The following is a 13,648-nucleotide window of genomic DNA, read 5'->3' on the forward strand; positions in this document are numbered from 1 at the left end:
TCAGTAGAGTAGTCTGGTCAGTAGAGTAGTCTGGTCAGTATGTCTGGTCAGTATGTCTGGTCAGTAGAGTAGTCTGGTCAGTAGTCTGGTCAGTAGAGTAGTCTGGTCAGTATGTCTGGTCAGTAGAGTAGTCTGGTCAGTAGAGTAGTCTGGTCAGTAGAGTAGTCTGGTCAGTATGTCTGGTCAGTAGAGTAGTCTGGTTAGTAGTCTGGTCAGTAGAGTAGTCTGGTCAGTAGTCTGGTCAGTAGTCTGGTCAGTAGAGTAGTCTGGTCAGTATATCTGGTCAGTAGAGTAGTCTGGTCAGTAGTCTGGTCAGTAGAGTAGTCTGGTCAGTAGAGTAGTCTAGTCAGTAGAGTAGTCTGGTCAGTAGAGTAGTCTGGTCAGTAGTCTGGTCAGTAGAGTAGTCTGGTCAGTAGAGTAGTCTGGTCAGTAGTCTGGTCAGTATCCCGAATGAGCCCATTTGTGCTTTCTCCCCAATTTCCAGGCCAATCCAAACCTTTCTCATCTGTTGTCCCTTGTTGGTGGAACACACTACCTGTTCCCACTAGAGCAGGGACATCCCTAGCCATCTTCAAAAAATGTATGAAAACCCAGCTCTTCAGAGAACATCTCCTCTCATAGCACTACTACAGACAATTGAACTGTTGATGCACGCATTACTCTTATTGATGCACTTATTGTGGTTTTTAATTTGTTGTTAGAAGTGCTCTAAAAAGCTTAAATGTTTTTACCATGTTTTAAGTTGCTTTGGTTAAAAAGCGTCAGCCAAATATAATGTAATGAAATGTAATATGTCTGGTCAGTAGAGTAGTCTGGTCATTATCAGACTGCTGCCCCTGCTCTGCTCAGTGGACGCTGCAGAGCTGTGTTCTGTTCCCGTCCTATTCTAGGGCTCATACAATAGTCTTACTAGTGACCTCATACAATACCCAGTTGCTCATTAATACAATACCCAGTTGCTCACTAGTGACCTCATACAATACAATAGTCTCACTAGTGACCTCATACAATACCCAGTTGCTCATTAGTGACCTCATACAATACAATAGTCTCACTAGTGACCTCATACAATACCCAGTTGCTCATTAGTGATCTCATACAATACAATAGTCTCATAAGTGACCTCATACAATACAATAGTCTCACTAGTGACCTCATACAATACAGCTGCTCACTAGTGACCTCATAAAATACAATAGTCTCACCAGTGACCTCATACAATACCCAGTTGTTCATTAGTGACCTCATACAATACAGCTGCTCACTAGTGACCTCATAAAATACAATAGTCTCACTAGTGACCTCATACAATACCCAGTTGCTCATTAGTGACCTCATACAATACAATAGTCTCACTAGTGACCTCATACAATACCCAGTTGCTCATTAGTGATCTCATACAATACAATAGTCTCATAAGTGACCTCATACAATACAATAGTCTCACTAGTGACCTCATACAACACACAGTTGCTCACTATTGACACACACACTACTACTACTGCTAACCCTAACTCTAGATCAAAAATGATAAATGACGGCGCAAAATAGTCCGTTATAGTACATATCTATGGGCAAAAATGGAGACCGAGTCCTATCTGTATAAAGAGGCGTGTCGTTGGTGTATTGATGAGTGTATGTAGCAACCAGTCAACCAGTCATGCAATCTGGAGAAGGCCGTAGGCCGAAACGTTACCGCTTTTATAATAAATAGTCTGCTTGAAACTCGGAGTGTGCGGCATTTCTCTCTCTCTCTTTAAAACAGTTGCCTGCACCTCTCTCTTCTCTCTCTCTCCATAAGTTTATATCAGTTGCCTGCACCTCCATTTTGGTGTGCGTTTGCACCTCTCCTTCCAAGCAACCAGTCAACAGCAGCAGAATAAATAACAGGCGCACACCTGATATAAGGTCGATTTTCTCCAGAATGGAATGCTTAAAAATGCTACATAATGTGCCTGGAATATTCAGAAGCATTTGAGGATTATGAAAACATGGCCAATATTCACATTCCTAACTGTGTAGAACCAAGATCTTAGCATATGTAGTGAGAGTCTGAGCTATGGCCATAGACTTCAATGGAACAGTCGCTACCTCTGTTCTGCATAAATGGGGATCTTTGCCTAGATCCACCAGCCTCCACTGTGAATCCAAACCCTGGATCCACTGTGAATACTAACCCTAGATCCACCAGCATCCACTGTGAATCCAAACCCTGGATCCACTAGCATCTACTGTGAATACTAACCCTAGATCCACCAGTATCCACTGACAACCCAAACCCTGGATCCACTAGCATCTACTGTGAATACTAACCCTAGCTACACTACTGTTGGCTGTTAACCCTGACCCTAGAGAAGTGTGTTGCTCTGCCTGATCTGGTGTTTGTGTTTACGCCAGGCCAAAGCCCTGCAGTTGCCGTGCCAACCCGGGCGCCTTCTGGCCGGGCCGCGAGGACCACGTGCGGCTGCACCTGCCCCAGGTGGGCGTGCCACCTGAACGAGCCCTGTTCCAGCACATCACACGCGACCCAGCGCCCAGCCCCGGAGCCTGGCCAGTCAACGACCGAGGATACTCCACCTGCGGGGACGTGGACGCCCACAGAGCGCACGCTTTATAGACCAGAGCGAACACACACACACACACACACACACACACACACACACACACACACACACACACACACACACACACACACACACACAGACTCACAAGAATAAAAGACACACAGCCAAATGCACTGTTCAGCAGACAAGGGCCGGGTTTCCCAAAATTGTTAAGAAGCTCTTAAGTGCTAAGAACTTCTTAGGAGCGTTGTAAGAATGTTCTAAGAACGCTCCTAAGAAGTTCTTAGGACTAATGAGCTTCTTAACGATTTTGGGAAACCCGGCTCAGAGCGAAAAGAACACGTCTATGGTCGGAAGCCTTTGCTGGAGCACTGGAGATTATGAATTATGATTATGTTGTTTACAAATGCTCTTTCTGTGATGTTCTGATGATGACCGGTGCTTTCACTTAGAATTCAGTGTCATTTAATTTGGTATTAAATGTTGAAATTATGCAAGATAAACACAGACTACTGCTTGATCCTTTGGTTTTTAATTTCGTCCCATATTGAAATATGATTTTCTCTATAAAGTCTATTTACATTTCCACTGACTCCTCGTTTAACTGGTGTGGAAAGCCTTGAAAGAACACATTCATGCTGGATTCATGCTGGTCATTTACAATACTTCCTTGATATATCTATGGTGAAGAGCTTGGAAATATCGATATTCTTAAGAGTTCCACTTCTACCAGGAAGACTCAGTAGACAGAATAGAATCAGATAACAATTTAATTTGAAAGGAGTTGCTAGAATACAAGTATAGAAAGAGTTCGGGATAATCAATCTTTGGCGCAGGCCCCCGTCTCGAATCCGTCCAGGGATGAACGGAACTCAGATCCTGCTGGTCGAAGAAGCAGGGGCGAAGAGCCTACCCCCCGATGTCGAGACCGGGACCAACTGGCGGCGGTGGTTGTGAGGGAGAAGGTGCAGATAGCATGCTGCGGCTGACAAGATGAAGACTGCTGGCCGTGGTGGCTGGTGGAGGGAACGACGAAGACGGCGTACTGAGTAGCAGAGAGAAGTGTTAGAAAGAACAGTTTTAAAACACCCGCTGAATTCCTATAGGCTAGCACTGATTGAATGAATCGTAGATTGGGGGTGTTCCCCGAAAATGTAAACATGGCTATGATTCGTTACGTGAATGAATGGGTGGAGTAAGAAAGATACACTACGAGTCTCCCTAGTAGAACTTTCGCTGAAGCTATCATTTCCAGAGATCTAAACTAAGTCACCACACACACACACACTTCCAGGGACCTAAGCTTAGTCACATTCACATGCACTTCCAGGGACCTAAGCTCAGTCACATTTGCACTCAATCATGTATCATGTTAACCTGACTTTCGCCAGATCCTGTAGTTCGCTGTCTGCTTCAGCGAAACGCCTCTGGTGGAGCATGGCGGAACTACAAGGGTCTGGCGAGAGTCAGGCTAGTATCATGTAGCAACCCATGAACATAGAACCCCAGGGTCTGAGTTTTGGGCCTACATTCCTTACCTATGAGGGAGAACCCCAGGGGTCTGAGTTTTGGGCCTACATTCCTTAACTATGAGGGAGAACCCCGGGGTCTGAGTTTTGGGCCTACATTCCTTCCCTATGAGGGAGAACCCCGGGGTCTGAGTTTTGGGCCTACATTCCTTCCCTATGAGGGAGAACCCCGGGGTCTGGGTCTAATGCCAATGATCCTTCTCTAGAGGTGGTTTTCCACCAATGCTGTTCGGAATTCTTTGAACCATGGAACCAGCCAGCATTTCCACCAGTTAATACAACAAGTTTATGAAGTTGATCGGAGTAGAAAGTTTAGTCAATACACATTCACAATACTTATCAGTACCACTTTATATGTTGTTAAGTTAAAGGGACACTTCACCGATTAGCATTAAGCTATGTATCTTTCTGTCATGTTTTTGAATGGTCGTGCATCATTCTCTCAGTTTGCCTTGAGATGGTTGAAATACGGATTTCAATGAAACCCATGAATAGGACTTCCTGCTTTCAATGATGCAAAATGATGATTTTTACATCATTGAAAGCAGGAAGTCCAACATTGAAATCCGTATTTCTCCCATCTCAAGGCAAACTGAGAGAATGATGCACGACCATTCAAAAACATGACTGGTTTTCGAAAAATACAAAGCGTAATGCTAATCGGTGAGGTGTCCCTTTAATGACAACTTCAGTTGACTCAACACAACAAGTTTAGTTGATACTGTATGATGCATAATTTAAATTGCATCCATTAAAAATAGGGCAGGAGATCCTGGAAAACGATTCCAGCAAAGCTGCATTTTGAAAATACACAGGTCAAAAGTCCCAACCCTTTTCTTCAGACTTCCCTCCGAAGCCACGCCTCCAGAGTACAGGAATGTGCAATGCTTGTTCACGAGCGGGAGGGAGGAGCAGATTTCAGTTTGATAGATGCATCAGAATCCAATCATCGTTAACAGTCTTTTCAATATGATTGGATAGTGTTTTTCCTGGATTGTTCATTCTAGAGGCCACTAAAACTTTTCATTTTGGTGTCAAAACTTTTAATTTACCTCCGCCAAGGAGGTATATGTTTTCATCGGGGACCGGCGTTTGTTTGTTTGGTTGGTTTTTTGTCTGTCTGTCAGCAAGATAACTCAAAAAGTAATGGATGGATTTCGATGAGATTTTCAGGGAAGGCATTTACGGTCACCGTCCGGCGAACCAGGGCAAGGAGAATGGCCTGGATACGGCGACGTCTTTGATGGAGGTGGAAAAAAAATTCAATCCCCTTGGTGCAATGCTTATATCTAACAAATACATGTTTTATATCGTAACAAATACATGTTCAGGCTGCACAGGTGTCCCTTGTAAGTTGTTCTGAGTGAGCTAGCAAACAACGTTATCTTTTGGAAGGCCAGCACGGTGTCTCACCTATTGTGGTTATTGTGGTGTATGTGCTTGCATTTCTTATGTTCTCACTTTATCTTTCAGCCCTCAAGACTCGGTTTGTGCAACCCATGAGTGTTCGGTTGATGACAGCGAAGACCTTTCAGCCCCCGCAGGCATCAGAACCGACAGCTGCATCGACATCGGTAGCTGAGGCAGCACCCACTCCTCCGGGGCACCATCTTTAGTATCGACACCTGCAGATAAGGCAACCCTTGCTGCCACTCCACGTTCCATGTGTTCACGTTATGTGCACCAGTCCTTCGATCTCGTCCTTAAACACCCCCACACCATACACAACTGGCACAACTCTGTGGATGCAGATCCTGGATTTACCCAGGCATCTTCTTCTGCACTGCGGTGTCATGTGGAAGACAATAACAAACAGGGTAAAGAAACCATCTGCGCGCTCATGATGGATGAGATGTGCACCAGACAGCAGGGTGGAGATTCTGGGGGTGAATTCATGGCTATGTGGATGTAGGTAATGGCCAAGTAAACTACTCCTTAACTGAAGCCAGAGAGGATCTAAAGGTCATGGCGGTGTCCATTAATGAATCTTGGAGTTGCCTATTTTCTCATGGATGGTTTGACTGGAGAAGAGCGAGCAAATATGATGAGAGAATGAAGCACCAGCTCTATGTAGCTGGTGTGTGTGTGTGTGTGTGTGTGTGTGTGTGTGTGTGTGTGTGTGTGGTCTCCCTCACCAGTGATGGCACAGCATGCCATTTTAGGAGCTTGGAGGTTCCGCAAATAGAAGCTTCTTCTCCTCACCTTGCGGATCCATCGGAAAGCGCCCCTGTGCTGTTGGAATCATGCCATATGATCAAGCTCTTGTGAAATGCTTTAGCGAATGGTCTGAATAAATTGCAGGAGGACGAGGGCTAACACCTATTGGGCAATAAGCTGAAAATGGCCCACATTGAGTGGCATGAGCAAAAAATGAAGGTCAACCTTGCAGCTCAGGTATTGAGCTCTAGTGTGGCAGACACACTTGTCTACTGTGATGAACACGTCTACGGCGATGAACATCTCCACTTGCCTCAGTTGAGAGGATCTGAACACACAGTTGAGCTCCTGACAACAGTAGATGCTGCCTTTGGTTTTCTTAACAGTAAAAATCCACTCGCGAAGGGTTACAAAGCCCCAGTCACGGTACACAGAAAGGACTGTTCTGAAGCACTTCTATGCAAAGCTGAAGAATATCTTATTGGTCTAAGGGATGGTGGAAACCCTTGTATTCTGGTCCAAGGGAAACGTGCATTATAGGTCTCGTTGCCAGCTGCCGAAGTGTCCTGAATGTTTTCTGTGACTTAGTGCTGCCATCAGATGCGCAATGCAAATATTTGCTCGCCTACAGACAAAGTCAAGACCATCTAGAGCTTTTATTGCTACTACCGGGGCCAGAGGAGGCTGCACTAACAACCCTAATGTAATACAGTTCAAAGCTGCATTCAAGCGTCTTCTTCTCGAGCACCAGGCTCCTGCTTAACTCGCACACAAGCATTGATAACAGTGGGCCCAATTCATTGTTTTAGTCCTGAAGGACAGTGGTCTGTGCAAACCATCATCAGGCATTGCTTCAGTGTGCAAGATCACAGAAATGTGGTACTGGGAAACCTTTATTACTTTTTGAGTAATTGTTGGTTTTCTAATGAAGTTCTGTCGAACGCTTTTAAGTTAACTTGAAAAGAAGACAGTTGAGGACCGGAGCTCAATTAAAATAAATAAATAAAATAAAAGTTAGATGTGTCTGTGTGAATATGTATGTGTATGTGTATATTTCTGTCTGAAAACTAACATGTATAGTATCACACTAACACCCCACTCCTGGCCTGTACCTTGACGTGGTGAGTGGGCTTTTAATCAAAGCAGGCCTATTAATGTCTCATACAGTACAGTAATGCATCTACTGCCAATCGGTTGATCTGCTCTACTGCGGCTATTTGACATTGGCCGCGTTTCTTCGATTCATTGAGAAGCTCTTAAGTGTTTAAGATCTTCTTAGGAGCGCTCTTAAGAACGTGTTTCCCAGAGTTGCTCTTAGCTGAAGAAGATCCTTCACTAAGAAGGAAACGTAAGATCGAGCTGACCCACTCCTCACACCCTTCTAAGCGACCAAATGCTCAGTGATCAAGCTGTGTCATCCTCCACTTTTTGAAATAATAAAACAGTGTTCAATGTTGAAATGCACTCAAAGCTGTGGACCACTGGCGCAAGAAACATTGTCTAATAGTAGAGAAGAAGGGGAAAAAAAAACCTTATTGAATTACATGTTTAAGTTTCACACACATCTGCATATGAGTTTATAGCACTACACATAAAAAACATCATCAACCCTGTGGCATTTCACAGATACCAAGGAAAAAGATGTAATTGAACTCAGCTGAAACTAATCCAGAGAGGCTCCACCTGCTGCTCCTAAAGGCATTACCAAAGGAACCATGGCTGCAATACAGCACATTCTCGCTGCCAATCAACAGTGTCGCCGAGCGCGGAGCCAGACGGTTTACATTAATACGTACTGTACGTGCGTCAGCACTTCTCCCCACTGGACGTGCGGTCTCCTGGCTGCGCTGCGTCTTTACGCAGTGAGGAGCTTCCTGGAGGTGGTGGGGGACGGCACCAGCCTCAGCAAGGCATCGGTGGCACGGAGTGTGGCAGCTGTGACACCGATTGTCCTGCACCATGCCCGTTGTCCGTTGAGGCGTAAAAGTTCAAGTTCCTAGCCTGAACCACCTCAACAACAAGGCCTTCTAAATTGTAAATTGAAAATTGATCAGTGGATTCTTTGGAGTGCTCCGTTTAGTCTTCATCCAAACCATGGAAATACAAGTATCCCAGTACCTCAAATTCAAAGATGGACTTATGAGAGAAAACCAAATTGTCTGACACCAATGCCTCAAGCCTAAGCCAGCTTCAACTAGTTGGCAAGCTAGTTAACTACTTAGCCTACCAGCTATTCCATGGAATTGCAAACAAAACTGCAGTCTAGTCTAATCTTACATTTTTCTTGTCGCTAACAAAGGGCCACAGTTGATGTGCCAGGACAGAGAGCTTACTGCTTATTTTTCCCCACCGAACGATGTAAAAAGAAGCCCAATTGGGTGGGCCCAATCTGGCAACACTGAGTGTGCAGCAATTGCAAATGCAGGATTACTCCTTCACCGTCGTCAGGTTGGACCCTACAATACCGGGCGCCTCCTTGCCTTCTCTCAAAGACCTCCACCATCACCTGGCTCCAGAGTAGAATCAGGGGGGTGAACACAAGAGGAACTTTGTGATCACCTGGGACAATGTGGCTTTCCATCATTCACACCAAGTCACCGCAGTCCACCCACGACTGGGACGTCTCTTCCTTCCACCCCATTCACCTTTCCTAATCCCCATAGAGGAGTTCTTTTCTGGAAGGTGGAAGGTGTACGACCATCAACCACATGACCAGATGTCCCTCATTGAAGCCATGGATACTGGCTGCAGGGACATCACAGTGGAAGGGTGTGTCCCCGACATACCAAGCAGTTTTAATCTAATAATGGTCAATGTCATGGTGTTTTCTGAGAAAGTGAAGATGGACGACGTTAGCACATGGTTGGCGAGGTATGTAAAAGACGTTGATGGAGTTAAAACTGGAGAACTAAGACTCCAAGTCAGGCTGAAAAGATTTGGTGATGAGATTCAACATCTCCCCAATACTATCCAAATTGGTGCTTTCAGAGGCTCTGAACATTCAACATCTACGTAATAACAGAAGATGATGTTTGTTTCTCATTTGTCTTTCTGATTATTTGAATAAGGCACGTAGATTGCCTAACGAAAGGCACAAACGAAGGAAAAAGTCTGTTTTTGAAGATACCTGTGTATGTATGTGTGAACGGGGCCTCAGGCTATATTCAGAGGTGTAAGAGTCAGGCTCACATTTTTGTTCCAACCACTTAATTAGCTGATTCTGATTAACACAACATTTAAGCCAGGTGGATCAGCTCATTAGTGAAATCACCTGTACTGCTTCTACTTTCTACTTTGATAACTCTGCCGATGAGAAAAATATTGAGCAACAATAGCTGCGTTTCCATTACTAATTTGCGCTATAACTTTGTCGATATTGTCTTAATGTCGAAAATCACAATTTTCACAATTGCAGTGTTTCCATTACATTAGGCTAAGCTTAATTAAAATGCCATCAAGAGCATGCCAAACCTGTAGGTAGTGGTGTAACAAGAAGTTCGAGCCCACGTTAGCCAATCAGAATCCCGAAAATAGCGACAACAAATCACTTCCTTGTTTTATTCAAACTGTATTTGCAACTCTATTTTTCTTCGTTTTTCTCAGTTCACAGTTTTCAGGAGTTTTCAGAAAGAATCGTATTCAGAGGCAAAATCACCATTTGTATCACCCATGTATGTGAGAATGGGGCCTCAGTTCACATTCATACGCGAAACGAGAGTAATTCTAAATCTCCACCTTTGCTGTCATTTTCAGAAAGAATCATATTCAGAGGCGAAATCGACGTTTCTGTGTACACGAAAGGCACAAACTAAGGGAAAAGTCTGTTTTTCAAGATATCCGTGTACGTGTGAAAATGAGGCTGAAATCGAGGTTCTCCTCACCAAAATGCAGATGTGGAGAGGAACATTGTTTGGTTCTCCTCACCGAGGTGTAGATGCAGGGAGGAACATTGTTTGGTAGCCTCTCCTGTGGCATTTCCTGCAAATTTAAATATGTGATCATTCAAAGCGAAATCAGTCGTTTTGCGCACAACGTTATTTTGAGAAAATCAACAATAACATTCGGGTGAAAATGTTGAATTTCACGTTTTCGCATAATTTGACTCTATACAGTCTACAGTTTCATATCGTGAACGCATTTAATGGAAAAACACACGTTTTGACTGTTAAACCCGGCGAAGATTCAACACATTTGCGGTCATTCCCGTTGTGCACGCGCTGCTTAAAAAGGTGATTTCTCCTCTTCTGGCATATCGTGACAGGAGAACCAGGTCAACTTTGGATGCTGTTATCTTAGCGATAGTTTGTCTAATACCCTCGATATATTATATAATTTAATACATTTTACCAAACGACTGGTTCCGCTTTACAGGGTCACATATGTGGCCTAGCAATGTGTTGGCCAGGCTGTGAATGAGGTTGGGAGACAGCAGCCTTTCAGAAGATTGCACAAGCTGTGCTGTAATTTGAGAGGATCAGAACATGATTGGGGTGGTATTCTTCAATTCTTTCATTGTCTATAGGCTAGCAGAAGCTGTAGATGGTATAAACACTGGAGAGGAAATATCAAAGTTTAACACAACAGGGTTTGTGATGAGACTCAACATTTCCCTAACCACATTCAGCTTGGACCGCATTCAGACTGCAGACAAATCTGATTCAAATCTGATTCCTTCTCATATCCGATTTTTAGGGCTGACTGTTCACACTGCATTTAGCAAGTGTCCAAATCGGATATGACTCTGTTCAGACTTGGTCACATTAGTAACAGATCTGACAGGTTGCTGTAGCAACGGTTTGCAACCGTTTCGCAAAAATCAGATTTCATGTGACCTGTCACTGTTCAGACTTCAAAAGTGACTTCCGATACAAATCTGAATGGGCTAAAAATCGGATTTTGGCTGGCAGTCTGAACGCAGCCTTGGTACCTTCAGAGGTTCTGTATTTTATACTGCTCAACCTGAGGAATCTCGGTGCAAAAGAAGCAGTGAGCACTTTATTGCCCAGTGAGTGGGTGGAGTCTGTGATTAATATATGGAGGATCACAGGCAATTTTACTGCCTATCAGAACATCACAGATTAATGGATTGTCCCCTCGCTGATTCTAATTAAGTGGAAACGTCTGCTGCACACCTGAGTGCAGGTCATTAATTAATCAATCACACCTGCTGGACTTGCATCGGACCGGTCACCATCACACCTGAGCCTCACCCCGCGTACACACTGGCTGTGTTCGAACTGCGTGCTAAATACTAGTCACATACTGATAATGACGTGAAGTAGCAAATAGTATGCAGTGTTTGGAAAATGTAATATTACCAGTACACAAAAGTTTCCCGGATGTTATACTGATGGGATACTGCATCCCATAATGCATAGCGATTGTTTCCAGCTTCAGAAAATTTCAGTAACAATGGCGGACAGCGAAGGGACAAGTATGGCAAAAACCGGAGATGAAGAGCACAAATGTGAGTATTAGTTGGGTGTTTTGGTATGGAATGTTTCGTGGCTTCTGTTATTGTGGAAGTTTTATTACTGTAGAGCTGTATTTGTGTATGTGCAAGTGAATAAATAGCCCAACTTAACCAAAGCTAACGTAAACTAACTGGCGCTCAATGGAAATGAATGGTAGAAACCTGTTAGCTTGCTAAGTCGCTAAATAGCATGACGATTTTCTAGCCTCTAGGTAACGTCGTCATTCACATTAACGAGAGCAATGTTTATTTATAGCCTAGTTATCGTTATGGTTATCATTCTTGGTGTGAACGGCCCTTATCTCCTAAGTATTCTGTCAGTTATAACTGACAGAACTCTATTCGTACTTTTAAAAAATAAGTTTAATTTACAAAAGTGTAATGTGAAAATCTTTGATAGCTAAGTTGCTTTGGTACTGAGAAATGAGCACCTGGTTCAAAACAGTTCCCAGTTTAAGCCTACTGCTCTTTGATAAGTGATATCATAGCCGGATTTGGGTATAACCAGAGAATGTCTAGGGCTCTGGTATAGCCTAATGATGGAAAATAAAATGGTAATGGCAGAAAATAATGTTCTCCTTACTAATATTTGATTTTAAATGAGTGTTTATAATCAAGTGTCTAAGATGGTAAAAGATGTAACCTCTATCTCTAGGACTGGCACAACGTCATGCACAGTGGTCTTGGGAACATCGAAGGCTTCTGCAACAACCCTGTAGGAGGTGGCACTGGATAACCAATACTGAATGATGACAACCTCAGTCTCTCCCCCAGCCTCCATCACAGTCCACTTCAAGTGTGTCCACAAGGGCATTGACAGAAGCCGTTCTTCAGATCCACATCTCCAAAGAGGAGACGGACAATAGATAGAATAGTGTTGCCATTCAGTTAGCAATATTGTCCCCTGGGGTCATTCTGAGAGAATGTGCACTTGTTGTTTTTCTTGATGTTAAAGTTCAGACATTTTAATCAATTGAAAGTATTTTGTTCAATGTTTAGTGTCATTTGTAAGGTAACTGTCATACAGTGGTCATTATGGGATTATCAATTGTCAGTGTAGCACAGTTAAATTTACTTAATTTCACATTTCACTTAGTTGCAAACCCAAGTCTTGCCAATAATGACACCTTTTTGATCCATTAACCATGGTTGCATACGCCTTCATAAGAAAAGACAACTGTGGGCTACAATATTGTTAGTTTCTCTAGGCATATTGGTCTAATCACTCTGAATTCCTGCTGAAGAACGAGATTAAAGACCATCAGTATTGCAGACCTTCTTCTCCTTGCTTGTTTGTTGGCTCTCACCACAGAGAGGTATCCTAAGACATATCAAAACGGTAGGACACACAGAAGTGCTACTCTCTCCACTGATCAACACTAGAGAAATGTTTTATGAACATTGTTGGCACTCTGATGGCAGCACAACAATAATTTTATAACACTGCACTTACCTGATTTCACAGCTTGTGCATCCTCTTAGCCTAACTCTTATAACTTTTGTATCAATTCATTGTATTCTTTTCTGTTATTTAAATTCCATTATATCCGAAATTGAGTCTGGATTAATAAGCTTAGGTGATTTTATTTATCCATAAACATATTATATATGAAACATCACACAGAGATTCTTCATGGGTAGGCTATGCTTTCTCCAGATGTCCAGACTCCAGTGTAGCCCAAAAGCTGGCTGATTTGATAAGTAAACAGAACAATCCTCCTGCCATGTCAAGTCAAGTTTATTTATAGGCTATAGCCCATTTCATGCAACGTGCTTTACATAAACAAAAGCAAACTTGTGATGTTCTAAATTTCCAAGAACGCTAGAATTGAAATGCAATGATTAATGCATTTCAGCTTAACTCGTTTCCCACTGCAGTCTTATACAAATGAATGAGGTAGTTCGACTAATTGCCAATACCAGAC

General features: G+C 43.3%; 1 long non-coding RNA gene across 1 annotated transcript; it reads left to right on the forward strand.

Moving 5' to 3' along the window:
• The first annotated feature begins 11,479 nt into the window (after positions 1-11,479).
• Positions 11,480-12,997, forward strand: LOC134092285 (uncharacterized). Its single transcript, XR_009940190.1, has 2 exons — positions 11,480-11,717; positions 12,379-12,997. It is a non-coding gene; the product is annotated as an uncharacterized LOC134092285 (long non-coding RNA).
• The last annotated feature ends 651 nt before the right edge of the window (positions 12,998-13,648 follow it).

Source organism: Sardina pilchardus, chromosome 9 (assembly GCF_963854185.1).
Source record: "Sardina pilchardus chromosome 9, fSarPil1.1, whole genome shotgun sequence".
NCBI lineage: Eukaryota > Metazoa > Chordata > Actinopteri > Clupeiformes > Clupeidae > Sardina > Sardina pilchardus.